Source organism: Calypte anna, unplaced genomic scaffold (genome assembly GCF_003957555.1).
Source record: "Calypte anna isolate BGI_N300 unplaced genomic scaffold, bCalAnn1_v1.p scaffold_208_arrow_ctg1, whole genome shotgun sequence".
NCBI lineage: Eukaryota > Metazoa > Chordata > Aves > Apodiformes > Trochilidae > Calypte > Calypte anna.
In genome coordinates this window covers 163,165-188,425 of record NW_022045482.1, presented here as the reverse complement: position 1 = coordinate 188,425, position 25,261 = coordinate 163,165, and the positions used below count along the sequence as shown (strand labels likewise).

General features: G+C 54.9%; 1 pseudogene; it reads left to right on the top strand.

The window, feature by feature from the left end:
• LOC103527165 overlaps positions 1–25,261 on the top strand; it is a 172,807-nt pseudogene that overhangs the window by 24,280 nt on the left and 123,266 nt on the right.

Sequence of the window (25,261 nt, the reverse complement as noted above, 5' to 3'; positions counted from 1 at the left end):
TAAAATGTGTGATAAAAGTGATGGAGGGGGTGCCAGGGGATCATTCCCAAAGCTCACACCCCTTTGGAGAAGCCTTGCAGTTTAGAAGGTTTTTAATCACTGGAAACTCCCTTGGAGGGGAAAGGGGAGAAGGAATGAATCCCCGAGGGTTGAAATTAAAAGTGCTTTAATAGCCTAATAATAATAATGAGTTGCAATTAATGATGATTACAATGCCTCCAGTGGAAAGGTGATGGCCACAGCAAGTGGAGGAGGAGGTCCCAGGCATGGGAAGATTGTCTGGTAGGATGGGACCCACTGGTAGGATGGGAAGGCAGCCATGGAAGAAACCAAGCCATCCCCCCCAAACTTCAATCAGAGGATGATTTGGGTTGGAAGGGCCCTCTAAAGGTCATCCAGTCCAACTTCCTGCTCTACAGGCAGGGTACTGGTGGTCATACTGTGGAACACTGGGGTTGGCCAGGTCAGAGCAGCTGCCCTGGACTTAAGATCATGCTCACATGGATCCCTCATTCCAGAGCTGTGGAGAACCCAACACAACACTTCTGATCTCCCCTGCACTTGTTTAGTTGGAGTCTGCAGCTTCCCAAAATTCGAGGTGCTCTGAAGAGAAAAAAAAAATATTTTAAAGAGAATTCTGTTCCATGAAGCTGAGTGTGAAATGGAAATGAAATAGGAAGAACCTTCAGGGCAGAAACCCTGACCTGGGTTGGTCACTGTCCCCCTGAGTTTACAGCTGAAAGCAGTGAATTAACAGCCACAAGCCTGATGTCCCCAACCCCCCCAGGACACAACCCTGGTGTCCCCTCCCCTGCCAGCTCCCAACCTCACCCCCAGGTCGGGTCCCTCCCCCCCGAGGCCCCTCCCCACCTTTTCTTCCTCCCCCCGCCTCTTCCCGCGATCGCGCTGCAGCTCCCGGGAGGTTTCTCTCTGCCGCCCCGGGGCTGCACCCACACCCCCCGCCCCGCAGCCGGGACCCCCCAACTGGTGACCGCCAGAGCATCGCCCCCCCCCTGCCCACCGGCCTGGGCTGTGCCCCCCCTGCAGGTACCGGGAGGTGATGGGAGGGCCGTGGTTATCCCAGTACTGACCCAACTGGGGGAGAGCAGCACAAGATGGAGGAGGGAGGGGGATGGGTGAGAGGGGGGAACTAAACTTATCCCCGGGGTGAGGGTGGTGGGATTGGTGACCCCCCACCTCTTTAATGAGGGTGGAGGAGCTGTAATTGGTTCTCCCCCACCTCACCCGGGGATTCCCAAGTCCTTCTGGCTTGCAGGGCTGTGATAGGGGATCCCCAAGTCATCCCAACAGTTTGGGGGCTGCAACTGGGCACCCTGAAATCCCCCTGGAGCCAGGGGTAACGATTGTAAGTCCAGAATACTTTAAGGGGCTTAATAATCCCGGGCCTCAGAAGCCACTGTCGGGGACTCCCAGAACATCTCTGGGGACCCAAACTCATCCCAGTGGATGACAGCTCATCCTGCATGTGGGTGTGATGGGAGAACCCCAGGTCATGGTGGGGATTTGATGCCACAGTGGAGAACATAAATCATACCAGAGATGTTTGGTGGCACGAAAGGATCCCTAAATCACCCCAAGGGTTGTTGCCAGAAATAGGGGAGAACTAAAATATCTCATGGAGTGTAAGTTGAAATGAGTGATCCCAAATCACACCAGGACTGGCTCACAACCCCAGTACCCTGCACCCCAGCCAGTTCCCCTTTGAGTTTTAGGTGCCAGTATAATACCTAAAGATGAAGTAAAGGATGAGCAGTGGGTGTCCACCTCTATGGGAAACCTCCTCATTCCACCTCACACTCCAGTTTCACTCACAGGAGGACTGATGTAGGTCCAGGAATGTGGGAAAAGGTTTAGCATCATTTCGGCCAATCTTCATCATAAGAAAATCCGTCGGGGTGAGAGACCCCAGAGATGTCCTGACTGCAGGAGAAGGTTTAGAGACAGCTCGGATCTGGTCCAACGGTGACACCATCACACAGACACCATGTCCTACACCTGCCCTGACTGCGGGAAAGGTTTTAGCAGGAGAAGTCATTTTATCCTCCATCAACAGATCCATACTGGTGAGAAACCCTTTAAATGTTCCGAGTCTGGGAAGGGGTTTTCTCATAGTTCCCATTTATCACAGCATCGCCGCATCCACACAGGAGGGAAGCCCTATAAGTGTCTGGAGTGTGGGAAGGGGTTTACCCAGAGTTCCCATTTATCAGAACATCACCGCATCCACACAGGAGAGAAGCCCTATAAGTGTCTGGAGTGTGGGAAGGGGTTTACCCAGAGTTCCCATTTATCAGAACATCACCGCATCCACACGAGAGAAGAAGCCCTATAAATGTTTGGAGTGTGGGAAAGAGTTTACCCATAGTTCCAGTTTATCAGAGCATCATCGCATCCATAGAGGAGAGAAACCCTATAAGTGTCTGGAGTGTGGGAAGGAGTTTACCCAGAGTTCCCATTTATCAAAGCATCACCGCATCCACACGGGAGAGAAACCCTTTAAATGTTCTGAGTGTGGGAAGGAGTTTTCCCGTAGTTCCAATTTATCACAGCATCGCCGCATCCATACAGGAGAGAAACCCTATAAGTGTCTGGAGTGTGGGAAGGAGTTTTCACAGAGTTCCAATTTTTCACAGCATCGCCGCATCCACACAGGAGAGAAGTTGTATCCCTGCACTCACTGTGGGAAAGCCTTCAACAACAGCACCTCCTGGATTCGTCACCAACATGTCCACACTGGGGAAAAGCCCTACACGTGTCCCCAGTGTGGGAAGGGCTTCAGGGAAAGCTCCCACTTGTTGAGACATCAGCGACTCCATAGGGGTGAAAGACCCTAATGCTGCTCTCAGTGTGAGAAGAGTTTTTACCAGACCTGCGATCTCATCTCTCACCACCAGACCCACCTCAGCCATCACCAGAAATGAAGGGGCACGGCCAAGCTTGAGAGTTTCCATGCTTGGACATCTTTTTTTACCAGATAATGTTGGGAAACTGCCTGGAAGAAAAGAGACATGTGAGCAACCTGACTATTTAGCTTTAGCTAGAGTAAGCTAAGGGCCTTGAGGCCTAGTTGCAAGGTTACTGAAAGATGAGTTATGGGAAAAAGATAAGGGAGCTGGCAACAGAAAAGAAGAATAGCAGAGTAATGATGTAGTCATCCCTGTGTCTCCCAGTCCCTCCCAAGCCCCCCCAGAATCCCCCCAGTTCCCCCAAGGACCCCTCTCAGTGCCCCCCCAATCTCCCTCAGTCCCCTCTGTGTCCCCCAGCACCCCTCCAAGTCCCTCCCAAAACCCCCACAACCCCTTCCAGGACCCCTCCTAGTGCCTCTCAGTGCCCCCTAATCCCCCCTAGGACCCCTCCAGGCCCCCCCCAGGACCCCTCCCAGTGCCTCCCAGTCCCCCCCAGCGCCCCCCCAATCTCCCTCCGTCCCATCTGTAGCCCCCCAATGCCCCCCAGGACCCCTCCCACTCCCCCCCAGGACCCCTCCCAGTGCCTCCGAGTCCATCCCATCCCCCAACATCCCAATCTAAGACCAGTTTTATTTGCATCTTTCACAGGGTTGAAGGCAGATATATTATTAGTACTCTCAAAATGGGGTTAGCAAGATAATTTATAAAAGTTGGGTTAGTAAACACTTTATAATTATTCACATAATTATTCAACATGAATTCACAAACACACACAAATATTACAGCTGGGTTGGAAGGGACCTCTGAGATCATTAAGTCCAACCCTTACTCCACTACCCCCATGGTTCCCAGCCCATGGCACTCAGTGCCACATCCAGGCTCTTCTTAAATATCTCCAGACACGGAGAATCCACTACTTCCCTGGGCAGCCCATTCCAATGCCTGATCACCCTCTCCATAAAGAAATCCTTTCTAATCTCCAACCTAAACCTCCCCTGGCACAACTTGAGACCCTTTGTGCCCTCTTGTCTTGCTGAGAGTTGCCTGGGAAAAGAGCCCAACCCCCCCCGGCTCCAACCTCCTTTCAGGGAGTTGTAGAGAGTGATGAGGTCTCCCCTGAGCCTCCTCTTCTCCAGCCTGAACACCCCCAGCTCCCTGAGCCCTTCCTCACAGGATCTGTGCTGGATCCCTTCACCAGCCCAGTTGCCTCCTTTGCCTTTCTCTGATGAAGTCAGACGACTTCCCCGCTGTGTCCTTTTCACCTTCCTTCTCTTGGTTCATGTCCAGCTGGTGTGTGATTGCTTCCAAATTGCTTTTCCTCCCAGCTTCCTTCTATCTCTACTCAACTGACTTTGATATGCAGAGTCTTATCCTTATCCTTCAATAAATGCTGAGTACACCGTTTTCCTACTGCCAACAAAGCACCATTCTTTACAAGGTAAAACCTCTACATGTTTCCACATTCCTTTTTTTCTTCTGCCTCTCATTCTAAAACAATCAATTCTAAAATAATAAGATTCAGGATATATTTCTTTCACTTCCTTTCTATCCCAACACTGGAGTCCCTCATTCTCCCGGGGGTCCCGCTACCTCTCCCCCTGAGGGTCCCGCACCCTCTTCCTTACGGGGGTCCCGCACCCCCTCCCAAGGCCCCCGCACCCTCCAGGGGTCCTGCACCCTCCCCCCTGGAGGGTCCCGCACTCCCCAGGCTCCCTGGCAGCAGGACTGACCGGCCACCAGAAACACTGCCTGAACAAAACCAGGGGGATTTGGGGAGAAAAACCTCAGAATCAGCTCCTCAGACACCCAGAGCTTTTCCCAGCTGTGCTACTCGAGCATTTCAAGCACACCCAATCCAAACCCAGCTCTCACAGCAGCCACAGTGCCTCTGCCATCCACATCTTCAAGCAGGGGAAAGGAACCGCTCTGAGAGCTGCAGGGCAGAGGAGAGGGGCAGCTGAGAGCAGTCCCCGAGGGGAGAGCAGTGCTGGAGCAGAGACACCTTCCCCTCTGGGGAAAGGAGAGAGGAGGAGGGAGAGAGACTGAGGGGCTGGAAACTCAACTGCACAGCTGGCATGGAACAGCCCTGCTGGAAAGGAAAAGAAGGAAATGTAGACACAGAGAGACAAAAGCCATCTCACCTTCCTGCCCCTTGCCCCAGCCATGCTCACGTTGCTCAAGTGTGGCTTTTTTCTAAAATTGTATGTATTTCAGTAAAAAACTGACATCACCCTGGTACAGAGTGCTCCTCCATGAGCTGCAGATCCACACCTGCCCCTCCGTGCTCCTCCATGGGCTGCAGGGGACAGCTGCCCTCTCCCCACAGCCTGCAGGGGAACTTCTGGTCTGGCCCTTCCTTCAGTCACTGACCTTGGGGTCTTGTGGAGGGCTGGCAGCAGGCTTCCACCTCCTTCTCCAGGGATAATCTTGGGCATTTCCTGCCACAGACATTCCATGGTCACCCAGGGCAGCTGCTGACTCCTGAGGGAGGTGCTCACCTGGTAAGGGGCACCCCAGATCTCCACACCTCTTATATACCCCCAGGCTCCCCACAGAGACCCCCATGACAATGGTGTCCAGGCACCAGACCCTGCATCACAAAGCCCTGGTGGTGGCTGTGGGGATGCCCCAGGCCTGGAACTGGATGGGACTGTGTCACAGAACAATGGAATCATGGAGTGGGTTGGGTTGGAAGGGTTAAAGATCATCTAGTTCCAACCCAACCCATTCCATGATTCCATGATCCCACTCAACTGAAGCCAACCTTGCCCCTGTCCCCATGGAACTCCCTTCTTAATCCCACCCACAGCATCAGCCTCACTCAGCAGTAGTGTCTCTTGGAGCTGCTCGAGGATGAGCTTCCTGTGCTCCTCCTGCTCCATGATCCTACAGATCATTCCCATGACCCTCCAGATCATTCTGAATCCCAGAATACCTCAGGCTGGAAGAGACCCCTGAGCATCTCCTTGTCTGAGTGCCCTGCTCAAGGTGGATGAACCAGATGAGGTTGCTCAAGGGCTTCCCCAGCGTGGCTTCATCCACAAAGGGGCTGGAAGTGCCTTTTGTCCCAGCCCACAGGGGGATTATAAATACACCAAACAGTGTTGGCACAAGTGCTGGACACTTGTGGTAGTTTAGGTTTGAAATGTGGTAGTTAATGTTTAGCGGCCGGAAGATATCGCGTTGTACGGAAAGATAAGATAGGGCTTCCCTCCTGACAACCAATAGGTACGAGTCCCTGAGGCCAGCAGGCGGAAGTGACGATGTAAACCTAGGCTATAAAATGCGGTGGAACCTAAACAATAAACGCCATTTGCCGTCCATCATGTTGATGTCTGTGAGCTGATGGCCCGAGCGACCCGGGTGTGGTCGCCGAGTCGTTTCTGAACCAGGTCGCCACGTCTCGCTGGAGGCAACAAACTGGTGCCGAAACCCGGAAAAAAAAATCGAGGTCGGATTCGGATTCGGGAAATTCGCGTGGATTCGGGTGAACGGCGGCCGGAGCGGCAGGATCCAGCCCGGCGGGGAGGACGCTCCCGGACCGAGAAGGAGGATGGAAGCCCTTGTAAAGGTCGTATCTGAGGTGCATAGACAGTGGGGAATTGATTGTAAGCCCAAAGCTTTTACCCTCGCAGTTTCGAGGCTGTTAGAGATAGGGGTCATTGACCAGGCGGTGGATATCCTCCACCCAGAGGTGTGGAATAAATGCACTTATGCATTAGCCGAGGAGACCATGTCCTCAGGCACGGGAAAACCCCTCAAGGCATGGGGGAAGGTCAGGGGCGCCTTAAAAAAAGCCCTAGAGGAGCAAGAGACATGGAGGAAGGCAAGGGACTGTTTATTAATCGTCCCGAAAACCGGGGTCGGTGCAGCCACGCAGACCCCAGACGGTCCCCAGGCGGATCGGCACGGGGGGGACATCCCCCCCCAGCCTCCAAACCCTATTCCGCTGGCGGAAGAGCAGAAACAAACAGAATCCATCTGGGGCGGGCTGGCTGAGGAAGCCAGGGCTGCCGCGGAAAAATCAAACTCCGATGACGTTTGGCCGAGACCGCCTCCCTATGCGCCTCAGGATGGTGCTGATCCAAAAGAGGGAGGGCGGGGAGAAAACGCCCCTGCTGGAAACGAGGGGGGAGCACCGGGACTGATGGGCGTGCGCGGACGGGAAGGCGGGGAGAGCGAAAAGGAGGTGGGAGGTGGCCCGGAGCCGCTCAGGCTCAGCCCGCTCTGCTCCGCTCCCTGCGCCGCGCCGAGCGCGCCGAGCTCCGATCCCGAGTCGGGCAGTTCCGGGGAGGAGTGGCCCCGGGCAGACTCAGACTCAGGTGATAGTAAGGTAGGGATCGGGACCCGACACACCCTCGGTCGTAGCAAAGGGGGATGGCAGGAGGATATTCCCGTTACGGACTGGAGGAAAATAAATATTGCATGCGCAGATTGGGCCCCTTCAGCAGCATTGGCAGTCCCGGTTAGGGTGACAGGAGAAGGTGATGAGACACGAAGAGCGTACACCCCTGTGAATCCTAAGGATATACAGGTGATTGTTAAAGCAATTGCAGAAAAGGGACTTAATTCTGCCATGGTTACCACCCTCATAGATGGGCTTTTGGGGGGAGATGACATGCTCCCGTTTGATATAAAACAAGTTAGCAGACTAATTTTTGATGGGGCAGGCAGGATTGTTTTCAGGCAAGAATGGGAAGATAACTGTGCAAATCAACTAGCCCGAGCAGTCGGGGCAGATCACCCACTGCATGGCTCCAGCCTGCAGCGACTGATGGGCAGAGACCCATCAATGGTTACCCCCCAGGCACAAGCCCAAGGCATGTGGGCCCATGAAGTTATGACAACCATCCGTGCAGCTAGAGAGGCCATTTGTACTGCCTGTAGGGTTGTAGCCAAGTCATCACCATGGACCACAATAAAACAGAATGAAAGTGAGAGCTTTACACAGTTTGTGGACCGTCTGCAGGCGGCCGTGGACTCTTCGTCCCTGCCTGCGGATGCAAGAGGCCCGGTCCTTGCAGACTGCTTACGTCAGCAGTGTAATTCAAAAACCAAGGAAATCCTTCGATCACTGCCAGCGGGGTCAAGTATTGCTGACATGATTAAACATGTCACGAAGGAAGAGCATCTAGCCCTGATTCAGGCAGCTGTTCGCACTGCAATAGCTGATGTGATGGCATGTTATAAATGTGGCCAAGCGGGCCATGTGGTGGCAAACTGCCCCCAACTGGTGAACCAGCCACCAGCATCTAATCCGCGCCAGAAGCAATGTAGGGGACCGTGCTGGGCCTGTGGAAAGAAAGGGCATTTCGCTAAGGACTGCAGATCTAAAAAGCAGGGAAACGGGATGGGGAGAGGGCGCCCGGGCCGCACACAGCCCTCTCCCACTTGGGATATGAGGCGGCCCAACTATGTCAACCCTGGATGGGACAAGGCACTCTCGAACCTGCCGCCCCCCCTAGCAACAACCAACGATATGGCCCAACCAGCGGTCCCACTGAATCTGCCCATGCTTCAGGGACAGCCGGAACCACCCCTTGGGGGCGAAACCCAGGTGATGCAGGATGGCTCAAAGGTAAGATGTGGTACCCATTTCTTCTGGGAAATGACAAAGCTAGAGGAGCGCCTGTGCAAATTATTAAGTCCATACCACAAGCACCCCAAGCTGTCGAATCTAACCCAGCCCTTAACCCGCTAAGTCTTTAGCATAAGAGACCGAAGCTCATACTATAATCCCCACCAGCACCACAACTACTGCCAGACACGTGACTCCCACCGGTGCCGAAATAGCCTCAGTGATTGAGCAAAATCAGAAGTTTCATTCCCTCAAAATAACAGTGGATGAGGATCTAGCTGGAATTGAGAAATCAACCAGCGCCTTAGAACAGTCCCTGAGTTCATTGTCTGAAGGTGTCCTCCAAACTCATAGGGGACTAGATCTCTTGTTTTTACAACAAAGAGGACATTGTGCTGCACTAGGAGAAGAGTGTTGTGTACATGCAAACAACACCGGCGTTGTCCGCGATCCCATGGCCAAGCTCAGAGAAGGTTTGGAAAAAGGAAGACGAGACAGTGAAGTCCAGCAAGGATGGTTTGAGTCATGGTTTAACCACACACCATGGCTAACCACCCTCATTTCCACACTCATGGCACCATTTATACTGCTCATCATAGCGCTGGTCTTCAGACCCTGTATATTGAGTCAGCTTGTGTTGTTTGGTAAAGACCGGTTAGAAAAAGATAATATAATGTTAGTAGAACGTAGACAGCTGCTTTAAGAACACGGTTTTAGTTATATAATCCTAGCTTTAGTTAACCCTATTATAGATAGGTATACCCCATGATTAATGGTTACCCTCTACTAACACACTTGTTTGATGTGCCTTATGTTTCATACAAGCCTTTACTACTGTAACACCCTAAGTTTGTCATATTTTTACTAATTTAGTTGCAAGTACTGAGGAATTATTAGTTACCCCAGGTACTATGGACCTTTAGATGTGCCTGAGAACCCGCTGTGCCTTATACTTTTCATATTTTTAATGTTTTAAGTTTTCTATACTTCTGCCCATTTAGTTAAGCACAGGGAGGGGGGGAAATGTGGTAGTTAAGGTTTGGCGGCCGGAAGCTATCGCGCTGTACGGAAAGATAAGATAGGGCCTCCCTCCTGACAACCAATAGGTATGGGAGGGACTGGGAGGGGACTAAAAGGGACTGGGAGGGGACTGGGAGGGATTTGGAGGAACTGGGAGGGGACAGGGAGGGGACTGGAAGGAACGGGGAAGGGAACTGGGAGGGACTGGGATGAAATGGGAGGGACTGGGAGGGGACTGGGACGGGATTGGGAGCAACTGGGAGGGACTGAGAGGGACTAGGAGGACCTGGGAGGAATTGGGATGGACTGGGAGGAATTCGGAGGGAATGGGAGGGGACTGGGAGGGATTTGGAGGGACTGGGAGGTACTGGGATGAAATGGGAGGGACGGGGAGGGGACTGAGAGGGACTGGGAGGACCTGCCTGGGACTGGGAGGAATTGGGATGGAAAGGGAGGGGACTGGGAGGGATTTGGAGGGGACTGAAAGGGACTTGGAGGACCTTGGAGGGACTGGGAGGAAATGGGAGGGACTGGGAGGGGACTGGGATGTGGTAGTTAAGGTTTGGTGGCCGGAAGCTATCGCGCTGTACGGCAAGATAAGATAGGGGCTCCCTCCTGACAACCACTAGGTCCGGGTCCCTGAGGCCAGCAGGCGGAAGTGCCGATGTAAACCCAGGTTCTATAGGGCAGTGTAACCCAAACAATAAACGCCATTTGCCTCCCCCACATTGGTGTCTGTGAGCTGATGGACCCAGTAACCTGGGGTTGGTTGCCGTGCCGATCCTGAACCAGGTCACCATGCCTCGCTGGAGGCAACAGACTGGGAGTGGACTGGGAGAGGTCTGGGAGGGACTGGAAGTGGACTGGGAGAGACTGGGAGGGGATTGGGAGTAGACTGGGAGGCACTTGGAGGGGACTAAAAGGGACTGGGAGGGACTGGGAGGAATTCGTAGGGAATGGGAGGGGACTGGGAGGGATTTGGAGGAACTGGGAGGGACTGGGACAAAATGGGAGGGACTGGGAGGGGACTGGGAGGACCTGGGAGGGACTGGGAGGAATTCGGAGGGAATGGGAGGGGACTGGGAGAGATTTGGAGGAACTGGGAGGGACTGGGAGGACCTGGGAGGGACTGGGAGGGGATTGGGAGGGGCTGGAAGTGGACTCAGAGAGACTGGGAGGGGACTGGGAGGGACTTGGAGGGGACTGAAAGGGACTGGGAGGGACTGGGAGGAATTCGGATGGAATGGGAGGGGACTGGGAGGGATTTGGAGGAACTGGGAGGGACTGGGACGAAATGGGAGGGACTGGGACGGGATTGGGAGGAACTGGGAGGGGACTGAGAGGGACTGGGAGGACCTGGGAGGGACTGGAAGGAATTGGGATGGAATGGGAGAGGACTGGGAGGGATTTGGAGGGGACTGAAAGGGACTGGGAGGACCTGGGAGGGATTGGGAGGAATTTGGAGGGAATGGGAGGGGACTGGGAGGGATTTGGAGGAACTGGGAGGTACTGGGACGAAATGGGAGGGACGGGGAGGGGACTGCGAGGAACTGGGAGGGACTGGGAGGGGACTGAGAGGGACTGGGAGGACCTGCCTGGGACTGGGAGGAATTGGGATGGAAAGGGAGGGGACTGGGAGGAGTTTGGAGGAACTGGGAGGGGACGGGGAGGGGACTGGGAGGAACTGGGAAGGGAACTGGAAGGGACTGGGACGAAATGGGAGACTGGGACGGGACTGCGAGGAACTGGGAGGGACTGGGAGGGACTGGGAGGGGTGCCTCCACCACATTGGTGTCTGTGAGCTGATGGACCGAGTAACCTGGGGTTGGTTGCCGTGCCGATCCTGAACCAGGTCGCCACGCCTCGCTGGAGGCAACACCTCCCAGTTCCTCCCAGTCCCTCCAAGTTCTTCCCAGTCCCTCCCACTCCATCCCAGTCCCCTCTCAGTCCCTCCCAGTCCATCCCAGTCCCTCCCAATCCCCTCCCAGTCCCTCCCAGTCGCTTCTAGTCCCTTTCAATCCCCTCCCAGTCCCCGCCCAGTCCCCTCCCAGTCCCTCCCAGATGCTCTGAGTCCCCTCCAAGTCCCCTCCCAGTCTCTCCACATCCCCTCCCAGTCCCCTCCCACTCCCTCCCAGTCCCTCCCACTTCCTCCCAGTCCCTTTCAGTCCCCTCCCAGTCCCCTCCCGGTTCCTTCCAGTCCCCTCCCTGTCCCATCCCAGTCCCTCCAAGTTCCTCCCAGTCCCTTTCAGTCCCCTCCCAGTCTCGCCCAGTACCCTCCCAGTCCCTCCCAATCCTTTCCCAGTCCCCTCCCAGTCTCCCCCAGATCGTCCCAGTCTCTCCCAGTTCCCTCCTCGTCCCTCTCAATCCCCTCCCAGTCCCTCCCAGTACCTCCCAATCCCCTCCGAGTCTCTCCCAGTCCCCTCCCAGTCCCCACTCAGTCCCTCCCAGTCCCCTCCTTGTCCCTTCTAGTCCCTTTCAATCCCCTCCCAGTCCCTCCAAGTCACCTCCCAGTCCCTTTCAGTCCCCTCCCAGTCCCTCCCAGTCCCCTCCCAGTCCCTCCCAGTCCACCCCACTTTCTTCCCAGTTCCCCTAGTCCCTCCCAGTCTCTCCCAGTCCCTCCCAGTCCCCTCCCAGTCCCTTTCAGTCCCCTCCCAGTCCCTTCCAATCCCCTCCTAGTACCTCCCAGTACCCTCCCCGTCTCCTCCCAGTCCCTCCCAGTCCATTCCCAGTCCCTCCCAGTCACCTTCAAATCCCTCCCAATCCCCTCCCAGTTACTCCCAGTCCATTTCAATCCCCTCCTAGTCCCTCCCATTCTCTCCCAGTCCCTCCCAGTCCCCTCCCAGTCCATCCCAGTCCCCTTCCAGTCACTCCCAGTCCTCTCCCAGTCCCCTCCCAGTCCCTCCAGGTTCCTCCCACTCCCTCCCAGTATCTTTCAGTCCCTCCCAGTCACTCCCAGTCCCTCCCAATCCCTTCCCAGTTCTTCCCAGTACCTCCCAGTCCACTCCCAGTCCCTCCCAGTCCCCTCTCCTTCCTCTCCCAGTCCCTCCCAGTCTCCTCTCCGTCCATCCCACTCTCCTCTAAGTCCCTCCAAGTCTCCTCCCAGTCCCTCCCAGTCCCCTCCCAGTCCTCTCCCAGTCCCTTCCAGTCCCTCCCAGTCCCCTCCCAGTCCCTCCCAATCACGTCCCAGTCCCCTCCCATTCCCTCCTAGTCCCTTTAAGTCCCTCCCAGTCCCTCCCAATCCCCTCCCAGTCCCTCCCAGTCTCCTCCCAGTCTTTCCCAATCCCTCCCAGTCCCCTCCGAGTCCCCCTCAGTTCCTCTCAGTTCCCCCAGTATCTCCCGGTCCCTCCCAATCCGCTCCCAGTCCTTCCCAGTTCCTCCCTGTCCTCTCCCAGTCCTTCCTAATCCCCTCCCAGTCTTTCCCAGTTCCCTCACAGTCCCCTCCAGGTCCCTCCCAGTCCCCTCCCAGTTCCTCCCAGTCCCTCCCATTCCCCTCCCAATGCCACTTAAACACTGTACACTGGTAAGGATGAAAGCAAGACCCCAAAACTATTGTTTTCATCCTTTCCAATTTTGTCAACATGGAAACACAAGAAAAAGGCTCTCCCAGAGTTGTTTGTTTTTTTTTTTTTTTTCCATTTAATGAAAGGCACTGGAGCAAGGGAACCATAACTGAGCAGCTGTGTTTCCACATCCTTGCCACACAGCCATGTCTCACTCTTTGGCATCATCAGTGGGAAATCACCCACTGCATCTGGCATTTGCTGCCCCAAAGGGTCTGGGTGGTGACATGGTGACACCAGGCTGGCTGTGATCACCTGGAGCCCCTGTGTTGTCCAGAACAGAAACCTGTCCCAAGCCCCACGCAGCAGCAGCACGGGTCTGCAGCTGGCCCAAGGGGTGTCCATGGACGACCATGGCTCCCAACACTCCTCCTGGCTCCTGGGAGTCAACAGGCAGCCCCACTGCAGCTCCTCTGGCCAAGGTGCCCTTCTACCCCAGTGTTCCCTGAGAAGCAACCCCGGGGTGATGGGCTGCAGGCCCCCTGCTCCCCAGGTCCCCCACAATCTCCACTCCCCTCAGTCCCCCTGCTTCCCCTGCTCCCCCACAGGCTCTGCTCCCCCATGGGCACGGTGCTGCTGAAGCTGCCAAGTGGGGACTCTGGGGGCTGCCACATCCTCCTCACCACCCATGGCCACACGTGGGATGGGGTAAGCAGGAGGAGTGGCAGGGGTCTGCAGGGGGCATGGCAGCCCCAGCATGGATTGGGTCTCCCCCAGCAAGTCAAAGCATTCTGATGAAGATTCCCCATTTTCAAGGAGTCACATGGGTTAAGACAATGGGTAATGGGCACAAGTTGCTCCTGGGAAGATTCCAGGTGGACAAGAGGAATATTTTCCACTGGGAGGACAGTGGAACATTGGAATGGTCTCCCAGGGGAAGTGGTGGATTCTCCCACTGGGGACAGTTTCAAGTCTCAGCCCAACAGCGTGCTGAGACATCTCATAGGAACTGCACTATTACCTAGAGGGCTTGGACCAGAGGATCCTTGAGGTCCCTTCCAACCTGACATTCTATGATTCCATTCTTCCCCACCAGCATCTTCTGGAACACCTTCCAACAGCAGCTGGGGAATGGTTCTTGGGATCATAATCCACAAACCATGACAGGGTGTGGTTTGGAAGGGACCTCTGAAGGGACCTGGCCATCCCAGCAACCATCCAGTCCAGCAGGAGCCAGGAGAGCAGTAAGGAGGGCAGCATGGGCAAAGCCCTGAGCCGGCCAGGCTGTTTCTGCTGGAACTGCTGTTTCCTGGGAAAGGGCCAGCAGGAGGATGAGGACTTTGAGGAGGACTACGTGCCCCAGAGGTTGATGCCGGCACCAGTTTCAACACAGAGCCAAGCAGAGCCCAACAAGAAGGCAGCCAGACGGCCATCATGGAAAGTCTGGAAAAGCAGGAGAGCTCCTGTGAGCCAGGTGTTGGAAGTGTCTGTCTCCAACCCTTCCTGGTGGGAGTCGAGCACCATGCTCACCCAGCATCGCCCGGGCCAGCCTGGTCCTGGAAGCCACCTCCATCCCACACCTCCTCCTCCTCCTCCTGCCCACAGGAGGTGGGCCACAGGCAGCAACCAGCAGTGCTGCAGGGTGGCGGCCAGAGCCAGGTCTCGTCCCTTGATGGGGACAGACTGCCAGAGCTGCCCTGCCCCAAGAACTCTCAAGGCAAGGCCATGGGAAGACACCACGTCCAGGTAGGGAGCCCAAGGGCAATGGGCATGGACATCTTCCCAGCCCAGGAGCTGTTGGGCAGCTGGGAGATGCTGGAGGGAACAGGCTGGGCCGGGAGGCTGCAAGGGTATCCTGGCAGAAGGACCTTTCACAACTGGGACGTGGAGCCACAGGAGCAAGGGCCAGAGTCATTGCAGTCTCTCCTTGGTTTCTCCTGCAGTCGGGCAGCCTGGTAGGCAGGCCGACAGAGGAGGAGACAGCTTGCCAGCCATGCCAGCTGCCTCTCCTCAGGCAGGATGTGGCACCCAGGCATGCACTCACAGCTCAGCCCTCAGGAGCTGCCAGCACTTGCTGTCAGAAGCCACGTCCCCCTCCAGCTGCACGCTCCACACCTTTAGGCAGGGGCAGAGACAAGGCTGCCAGCACCTGCTGCAAGCTGCCCCATCTGCCAGATGCACCCTCTACATCATCTTCTTCCAGAAGCAGTTACAAGGCTGCCAGCACCTGCTGCAAGCTGCCTCCTCTGCCAGCAGCAACCTTTGCCAGAGGCAGAAACACAGCCAGCAGCGCTACAACCAGTGGCCCCCAAGAGGTTGTCTCCTCTGCCCGGGGAACATGGGATGACCGGAGCACATCTGCCAGGGTGGAGAGCTGGAAGCCTGCCCTGCACGGCCCTGGAGCTTTTGCCCCAGCTGGAAAGGGGACAGCCTGGCATGTCCCCAATGAGCCCCAGGACTAGGGTTTCACTGGGCGATGGCAATGCTGCAAGCAGCAAGGCAGGACCAGGCAATACCAAGAAGAGCAGAGGAAGTCTGGGCAGCTGATGGAAACGTCCCTTGCCTGATCTCCACAGACGTGGGAGCACTGGTGTTGCCTGCAGCACCCCTGGGACAGCTTCCTTGGAGAGGGACGTGGGACCAGCATGCTGTGGACAAACGGCACAACGTGTCCCAGAAAGATTGACAGTGAGTGTCAGGTGCCAGCCCAATATCAGGTTATCCTGTGACCAAGGGGCTGCTGCAGATCGTTTGACCATCTGGTCTGTCCACATGGAGCATCTGGAGGACCATGAGAGGAGCTGCCCGGCCCAGCCCAGCACAGCCACCCGGCAGTGTCAGCAGGGTGGCCTGGAGGCCAGGCAGCTCTGGCAGCAGGAGAGCGAGGAGCAGCAGGTCCTCCTGACAGACTCCTGGCAGCTCAGTGTCAGATCCAGGAGGGTGAGTACCAAGTATGCCATGGGATGGGATGGGATGGGATGGGATGGGATGGGTTAGGACTGGGCAGGACAGGACAGGACAGGGGGATGCAGCCTCCCTCTGCCTGGATCACGCCGCTGCGCCGCACAGCTCCGACCCCATCATCTCCCATCCCTGACAGCAGCCGCTGCCGGCAGGGCCCTGGCATCCAGGTGCTGCTGGGAGCCAGGCTGCTTTTACTAAACCCCTCTTTCCTTCCAGACCTGCAGAGTGAGCTTGAACCTGTGTCAGCCAGAGGAGAGGTGCAGGGAACTCCTGCATGATGCCACCAGCTGAGAGGACATGATGGAGTGGATGGAAGCCCCCGGAACCAGCCAGCAGCAAGTGGGGGCAAGAGGGAGGAGATTCCTGACAGTGCTGGAGAACAAAGCAGGGGATTTAGAACAGGAGGTGGAAGAGGACAGTGACAGAGATGACATCATCTGGCCCTCTTCCCAGGACTTCTTTCAGGACCTCAACTTTGTCCCCCAGGAGGAATCCAGCACATCCAGCAGCATGGACACAAGAGTCTGAAGGACAGGAAGATAATTACCAGTAGAGCACATTTCCTGAATCACTGGAGCTCATGGACATGGAGCCAGCAGAGTCTGCCCGGGCCAGAGCTCTTGAGAAAGAGGGGCACCACTTGCCTCTGGCTCCTGTGGCACAACAGAAGGCAAAAGCACCAGCTTGTCTTGCCTTTAGTGAGGTAGACACAGCAGTGGAGGCAGAGAGCCTGGCACCTGCCCCCTCCAGCCCCACAGAAGATGATCTGGCTCTGGTGGACACCGACCACTTCTTTGTTGGCGATGCTGTGGCCAAGGCTGCGCTTGTGACACAGGGACCAGACCAGCAGTCCACAGAACAGCAAGACCTCCTAGAAGGCATGGGACATCAGGCAGAGCCCAGCACAGCCTTCTGCTCTTTGGTAGCACAAGAGGCTTAAGGGACTTTATCACCTCTGGCAGACACCGGCACCCCCCACCCATCTGCCACAGATGAAGGAGAAGCATCGGCTTCTCCCTTGTGTTGGGACCCTCAGCACCAGGTGAGCCAGGCACCCGTGGCCAGCCCAGGGCATCCCGAGGTGCCGGAACCCGGCCCAGCGCCCGGGTGTGCGGGGCAGGGAGATGCCTGGGGCTCTGCGTGTCCTCCTGCTGCCATCCCCTCCATCCCTCTGCTCTTGCTCTCCCTGTGCACGTGGCCTCTGAGACCAGAGGTGACACACCGCCCTCCTCCAGTCCCAGGGACATGCCCAAGGCTGACCCAGGTACGTCCCTGAGGTGAGGGCAGGCCTGGCCCAGCAGCCATCCTGGTGAGCAGAACTGGGCACACAGGGACTGGCGGTGCCCCGGCCACCTCTCCCTGGGGAAAGGCCACGCTGGCAGGGGCAGCCAGGAGCCCACCCATAACCCACCCAGCCCCTCACCTACAGCTCTCTTTCCTGCAGGCACGGCCACACCCCCACAGGCCACAGCGCGATGGAAACGGTTCTCCCTCTTCAGAAGGGTGTCCAGGGGCGTGCGCAGGGTTTTCCAGTTCTTCCGTAGAGCACGTCAGAGAAAGGAACCCAGCTCCTCTGCCAGCACCGGGAGGGTTCCTGGAGGTGGCCACCAGCCCTGAGCATGCCCCGCCATGCTGCCAGCTGCCTTTTACCTGCCTGTGGTTTTATTGAGCCTAATAAAAGCTGACAGCTCCCCACAGTGCTTGGCTGTGTCTGGTGCCTCTTGGGAGAAGTGCTGAGCAAGGGGAACCGCTTCCAGGCAGCTGCAGCAGGAGCTGGGCTGGCAGGAATAAGATTTTATCCCCTTGTACCCCAAAGCACAGCGGAGCCAGCAAAGGCAGGGTGGGGGTACCCTGGTGAGGCCAGGGATGCCTCCCCTGCTGGGGGACGCTTTCCCTGGAGACAGAGCAGCAACAGGGGCTGCTGGTTTCACGGTGTCCCATATTCTCAGGCACTGACAAAGTCACTCCTGCACAGACAAAGAGGCACTTGGTGAGACAGTGGCAGTGCCCTCACTTGGGGGTTCCCACTGTGCAGCCCATGCCCAGCAGCTGAGCCAGCAGCTTCACCTCAGCCTGGCTGAGGGTGGCCCAGGGGAAGCAGAGTGGCCCTGGTGCCATAACCAGGCTGGTCAAGGAGGACATCAGGCCACCACACCTGCAGCACCACAGCTTGTCTCTGCCTTCCTTAGCACCACGCAAACCCCCTTGACTGCTGCTCACCCTCCCTTCTTCCAGGCTAAAGCCAGGACTTCTGTCTGGCTTTTTTTTTCCCTTCAGTCACCTCTCAAGTACCTGAATCAAGGAACAATGGGCTCTGCAGCACCATGCTCCTGTTGTACTTACACAAGCCCACACAACCCTCACTGCCCAGGTGCTTTGCTCAGGGTGTTAAGTATCAACAGCAGACTTAGAAGGGCCTTAATATCTCCATCCTCTGCTAGGGCAGCCAGAGGGGTGGCACTCTGCAGCGGGGGCCTCCTGGTAGGACAGGTGAATTTATGATTTGTTCTGCTCAATGAGCTGCAGCCCAGGGTGAAGAAGGAACATCTGAAGGATGAAATGGCCAAAAATGTCTGGTTTATGCACACACTGAAGCCACAGGGCAGGGAACCCTTGGACATGCAGCCTGGGCCACCAGAGTCCCCAGGAACTTGCTTTGTCATTCCACTGAAGTAGCTTGTGCCCTGAGTCCTCCAGACCTTCCAAATGGGGCTGAGGAGCTTTCCTGAAGCCTTCCTTCTAGTGCAGACTTAAAGGAGGATCTCCTCTGCTCTTTCTGTACAGCTGCAGCTTTGCTGATGACATCAAGCATCCAACAGCTGCTGCTCTCGTTTGCTATCATCCCACCCAGCAAGCACTGGAGAAGTTGGGTATCATCAGGACTCTGAGATCACAAACAAAATCAATCACATGCTGCTAACGGGTACTCTCCTGACCAGATCAAGACACCCTGGGACCTGCAGACCAGAAGGACTTTCTTGGCATAGAAGTTTCCTGTGTCTTTTGGATAAGGCAGCAGCAGAAGAGGAGGCTGAGTGTACCCCACTGCATGAGAATGAACAGTCCCATAAGGCAGCTGAAAGCAAGCAGCACCCCAAAGCCCAGCTGGTCCTTGCTATGGGCTGCAGGCATGACTTGCAAAAAAAGGGAAATACCGATCCTCTTGCCACAAAAATAAAACCCCAGATCCAATGCTAGTGCTGTGGAATCTCAAGCCCCCACTTAAGGAACAGCAGCAATACACAGTCCTTCCAAGACATGCAGGTAGGACTGTGTCCCTCACACAGGCAGACGGATTGCTTGCCACAGTGGCCTCTGCAAGAGCAACTGGGCACATCTGTACGAGGTGGAGGATCACTGAGAGAGACCTCGGCTTCCATGGGAAGACTGGCAGATTTCTGCTTCTTTTCCCCTTTCTGTAAGAAGAATCCTCCTGGATAAAGAGAACTGGAAAAAAAACAACTTGGTTATCTTGTGTTTCTGCTCTCAGATCAGATGTGATTGTTTGGAATTTACAAACATGCAAGGAACACTTAGATTCCTCACAATAACTGTTCCCACAGCAGGGAATAAAAGCTCCATCAGTCAGTAGGGCTTTGCAAATAGGACACAAACACTCATCAGGGATGTGATCATCAGAGGAGGAGGAGGATGAGGAGGATGGTTCTTTGGATAAAGAGAAAGGCTTTTCCTTCTTTCCTCTGGCATATGCTTCCCTGGAAGCAGGATGGGGAAGGAAAAAGACAAAAGTTCAAGACGGGCACAAGGAAAAATTTTCCAAGCTTTGGATTGTATCAAAGGAAGTAAGAGATGGAATTTCTGGGTGAAATTTTATACTGGAAAGCCCAGTATCTCTCAGCCCAGGAGACCATATTTCTTCTTTGAACTTAGGACACATTGCTGGCTCACGATCAACTTTGGTGCCCACCAGGAGCCCCTCCAGCCTGTGCTGAAGGTACAGAGAGGATCCAAGGCTGTGTCATTAGATACAGATATTTAAACTGGCAGACTGCAGGGCATGAAGAAGCAAGAGTGGAGGGGCTGAGACAACTGAAAAGCTCTTAGACAACGTTTTCTGTCAGAAAATGATAGAAATGAGGGACAGGTATCAGTGACAATGTTGACATTCAGCAAAAAAAGCAAAAACAGTTCCCAAAGGGCCACTGAGACATTTCACTTCACTGCTTGATAGGAGCTGGAAACACATCAAGAGTAAATTCACTGAAGAGATGTTTTTGGTGGTGGTGATTTTCACAGCTGAATCAGCTACTAGCTGCCTTTTCCTCATGAAAATAGGGAGAGAAGAGGGAAAAAAATATGAAATGGGTGCCTGAGGGTTCCCTGTGGCAGGGCCGACTCAAGAGGGAGCTCCACGGCTCTTCCCAGCACCCGATGGATGTGGATTCTGAGGAGCAGGTGGCAGCTGCTGGGAAAGGAGCAGAGGGGAACAGCAGCCCAGCAAGGAGCAGGAGGAAAGGGGGATGGGCTGCTGGGCTGCCTGACTTTCTATAGGGTGTGGGCAGGAGATGGAAGGGAATAGTGACCCCTCTCAGACCCCTCAGGCTCACAGACCCTCCTTCTTTCCTTCTCCAACTAGGACAGGTACCTTTGTTCCAATCAGTGGGAACCTCACCAGACCACCATCACCTCTCCAATAGGATGGACAGAGGCTCAGCAACTGCGTCTGCCAGCTCCTCAGGACCCGTGCGTGGACCCCGTGAGGTCCCATAAACTTGTGCCCCTGCAGGTTCCTTAGATGATCACAAACCTCTTCTTCTCCCCCAGTGGGGGCTCCTTGGTTGTCCCAGGCCCTGCTTTCCCCTGCTGTGGCCTCTGCAATGAGGCAATGAGCACTTCCCAGAGGAGACTGAGGCAAACAAGTCCTGGAGATCCTCAGCATTCTCAATGTCCTGTGGAGCTAGGTCTGACATTTCCTTCAGGAGAGGGCCTCCATTTGCCTGGCTTCTCCTTTTATTCCCACTTAGGTATCTCTCAAAGCTTTTCTTCTTGCTCTTTCCATCCCTTTGGCCACAACAACCCCATGGGGAGCTCCAGACTGGGCACAGAGTGGCTGGAGGGCAGCCAGAGAGGGACCTGGGAGTCTGGATTGCCAGGAAGCTGAACATGAGCCAGCAGTGTGCCCAGGTGGCCAAGAAGGCCAATGGCTTCCTGGGCTGGCTCAGGAACAGCGTGGCCAGCAGGTCCAGGGAAGGGATTCTGACCCTGTGCTCAGCCCTGGTGAGGCCACAGCTTGAGTCCTGTGTCCAGTTCTGGGCCCCTCAGCTAAGAAAGGAGATTGAGGTGCTGGAGTGGGTCGAAGGGAGGCGACTGGGCTGGTGAAGGATCCAGCACAAGTCCTGTGGAGGTGAGGCTGAGGAAGCTGGGGATGTTCAGGCTGGAGAAGAGGAGGCTCAGGGGAGACCTCATCACTCTCTACAACTCCCTGAAAGGAGGTTCGAGCCGGGGGGGGTTGGTCTCTTTTCCCTGGCAACTCTCAGCAAGACAAGAGATGACAAGATGGCTGAGGTGGGTCTGGTGGTGAGAGATGAGATCGCAGCTCTGGTAAAAACTCTTCTCACACTGGGAGCAGCTTTTAGAGTGTTTCACCCCTATGGAGTTGCTGATGTCTCAACAAGCGGGAGCTTCCCCTGAAGCTCTTCCCACACTCAGGACACTTGTAGGGACGTTCACCCCTATAGATCCGTAGGTGTCTGGTGAGACCTGAGCTGGCTGCCAAGCCCTTCCCACACTGGGGACATGTGTAAAGTTTTTCCCCAGTGTAGACATGTTGGTGATGAATCCAAGAGGTGCTACTGCTGAAGCTTTCCTACAGTGAGTGCAGGGATACAACTTCTCTCCTGTATGGATGCGGTGATGCTGTGATAATGCAAGAACTCTGGGTAAACTCCTTCCCACACTCCAAACATTTATAGGGTTTCTCTCCTGTGTGGATGCGGTGATGCTCTGATAAACCCTTCCCACACTCTGAACATTTAAAGGTTTTCTCACCAGTATGGATCCGTTGATGCTTGGATAAAATGACTTCTCCTGCTAAAACCTTTTCCCGCAGTCAGAGCAGGTGTATTGACATTGTGCCTCTGTGATTGGTGTCACGAGTGGACCAGATCCAAGCTGTTCTCTAAACCGTCTCCGGCAGTCAGGACATCTCTGGGGTCTCTCACCCCGATGGATTTTCTGATGATGGAAGCTTGGCCAAGAGGATCCTAAACATTTTCCCACATTCCTGGACCATGTCAAATTCTTCTCCTGGATGGATTCAATGATTTCTCAGTAATGTGCTTTGACCAAAAGCTGTCTGATCTTTGGGGTACCCAGAGAGGTTTATGCCCACATTGAGTCACCCCGTGCCTGTGAAAGAAGCCATAGTGCAGTGACAAAGTAGGGGTGGGCTTTTTGTGGGGTGAAGGCAGCCAAAACCTACGTCAGTCCTCCTGTTGGTGAAATTGGAGTGTGAGGTTGGAAGTGAGGAGGTTTCCCATAAGAGGTGGACACCCACTGCCTCATCCTTTACTTCATCTTTAGGTATTATACTGGCACCTAAAACTCAAAGGGGAACTGGCTGGGGTGCAGGGGTACTGGGGTTGTGAGCCAGTCCTGGTGTGATTTGGGATCACTCATTTCAACTTACACTCCATGAGATATTTTAGATGTCCCCTATTTCTGTCAACAGCCCTTGAGGTGATTTAGAGATCCTTTCATGCCACCAAACATCTCTGGTATGATTTATGTTCTCCACTGTGGCATCAAATCCCCACCATGACCTGGGGTTCTCCCATCACACCCACATGCAGGATGAGCTGTCATCCACTGGGATGAGTTTGGGTCCCCAGAGATGTTTTGGGAGTCCCCACAGTGGCTTCTGAGGCCTAGGATTATTAAGCCCTTAAAGTATTCTGGACTTGCAAGCGTTACCCCTGGCTCCAGGGGATTTCAGGGTGCCCAGTTGCAGCCCCTAAACTGTTGGGATGACTTGGGGATCCCCTATCCAGCCCTGCAAACCAGAAGGAGTTGGGAATGCCCGGGTGAGGTGGGGACAACCAATCACAGCTCCTCCACGCTCCTGAAAAAGGTGGGTGGGTCACCAATCCCACCACCCTCACCCCGGGGATAACTTTAGTTCCCCCTCTCACCCATCCCCCTCCCTCCTCCATCTTGTGCTGCTCTCCCCCAGTTGGGGCAGTACTGGGATAACCACCCCCCTCCCATCACCTCCCGGTACCTGCAGGGGCGGCACAACCCAGGCCGGTGGGGAAGGAGGGGGCGATGCTCTGGCGGTCACCAGTTGGGGGTCCCGGCTGCGGGGCGGGGGGTGTGGGTGCAGCCCGGGGCGGCAGAGAGAAACCTCCCGGAAGCTGCAGCGCGATCGCGGGAAGGCGGGGGGAGGAAGAAAAGGTGGGGAGGGGCCTCGGGGGGGAGGGACCCGACCTGGGGTGAGGTTGGGAGCTGGCAGGGGAGGGGACACCAGGGTTGTGTTCTGGGGGGTTGGGGACATCTGGCTTGTGGCATGGGCAGGGGGAGGGACACATCACAGCTGGGTGGTGCTGACCCAACCTCAACACAAAGCTCGGGGCCCTGGAGATAAGAGGCTGTTAATTCACTGCTTTCAGGTGCAAACTCTGGGGGACAGTGACCAACCCAGGTCAGGGTTTCTGCCCTGAAGGTTCTTCCTATTTCATTTCCACTTCACACTCAGCTTCATGGAACAGAATTCAGTCTAAAATAATTTTTTTTCCTCTTCAGAGCACCTCGAATTTTGGGAAGCTGCAGACTCCAACTAAAGCAAGCGCAGGGGAGATCAGAAGTGTTGTGTTGGGTTCTCCACAGCTCTGGAATGAGGGATCCATGTGACCATGATCTTAAGTCCAGGGCAGCTGCTCTGACCTGGCCAACCCCAGTGTTCCACAGTATGACCACCAGTACCCTGCCTGTAGAGCAGGAAGTTGGACTGGATGACCTTTAGAGGGCCCTTCCAACCCTAATCATCCTCTGATTGAAGTTTGGGGGGATGGCTTGGTTTCTTCCATGGCTGCCTTCCCATCCTACCAGTGGGTCCCATCCTACCAGACAATCTTTCCCATGCCTGGGACCTCCTCCTCCACTTGCTGTGGCCATCACCTTTCCACTGGAGGCATTGTAATCATCATTGTCTTTAGCCACATCTTGTGACCCTAGGCGGTAGAGCAACCGTGTTACCCTCGAGGGGGCCGGCTAGAGACGGACGAAGCGATTAGTGTGGATTCTTGGAACGAGTAAGCTAAGTGTTGATACCTGGGAAGATTTGGTAACTTAGAGAGAGTGTCCTTTTAGTTGTAATATCTCAAGTGGACATAATGGGGCTAAAAAAATTAAGGAAATTAACACCAAAACCCTCTTGGGATGCATTTTAAAGGTTTGGAAAGAACTCTGTATAAACTAGGTGATGGAGAAAAATGGCCACCACACGGAAGCTTAAATTATAATACCATCCTACAACATGGTGTTTCTCCGTAAAAGAGAAAAGTGGGATGAAGTAATATATCCAGACATGTTTTTCACTTTAAGGGATAAGCCAGAATGGCAAAAGGATTGTAGAACAAATGTAACACCCCAAGATCCCTTTGTTTTAGCCCTAGAACGGGATCAGAAAAACAGCGAAGTTAAGGAACGCTGCTTGTAGTATAGGGAAACGATGCCTTAAGCTGAAAGGAAAAAAATAGTGAAGTGGAAAGTACCATTAGCCTCCAAGAATATCAGCCTCTTGTGCCAGGATGTGGAATACCGCTGCCAATGTCACAACAGGAAAGCAGCAGTAGCTCCGCAGAATGGGGAAGCGAGAAAAGAGAAGAATTGAAAAGTGTTCCGCAAAAGCCAGTAGAGGGGGAGACAAAGACGAAGAGAAAGCCCTGTAGGAGACAGGGAAAAGGGTGAAGAGAAAGAGAACAGAGCAGACACCGAAAACCGGGGAGATGACCGGAGGAGGGACTAGCCATTCCTATTGCACTAGGGCAACCGAGAGAGAAAGGGAGGGCCGAAATGACAAGATAGAAGAAGAAAGAGCAAAATTGGAAGCAGAGAAAGCTAAGGTAGAAGCCAAAGCTGAGGCACAGAGGGCAAAACTAGAAGCAGAGAAAGCTAGGTTGGAGGCGGAAAAAGCTGGAGCAGAAAGAGCAGAAATAAAGACAGAGCTTCAGACGGAGAGGTGAAGTAGAGAGCGGAAAAAATCTAGAGAACAGGGAAAAAGAGGTCCCAGAGAACTATACAACAGCCCTCTT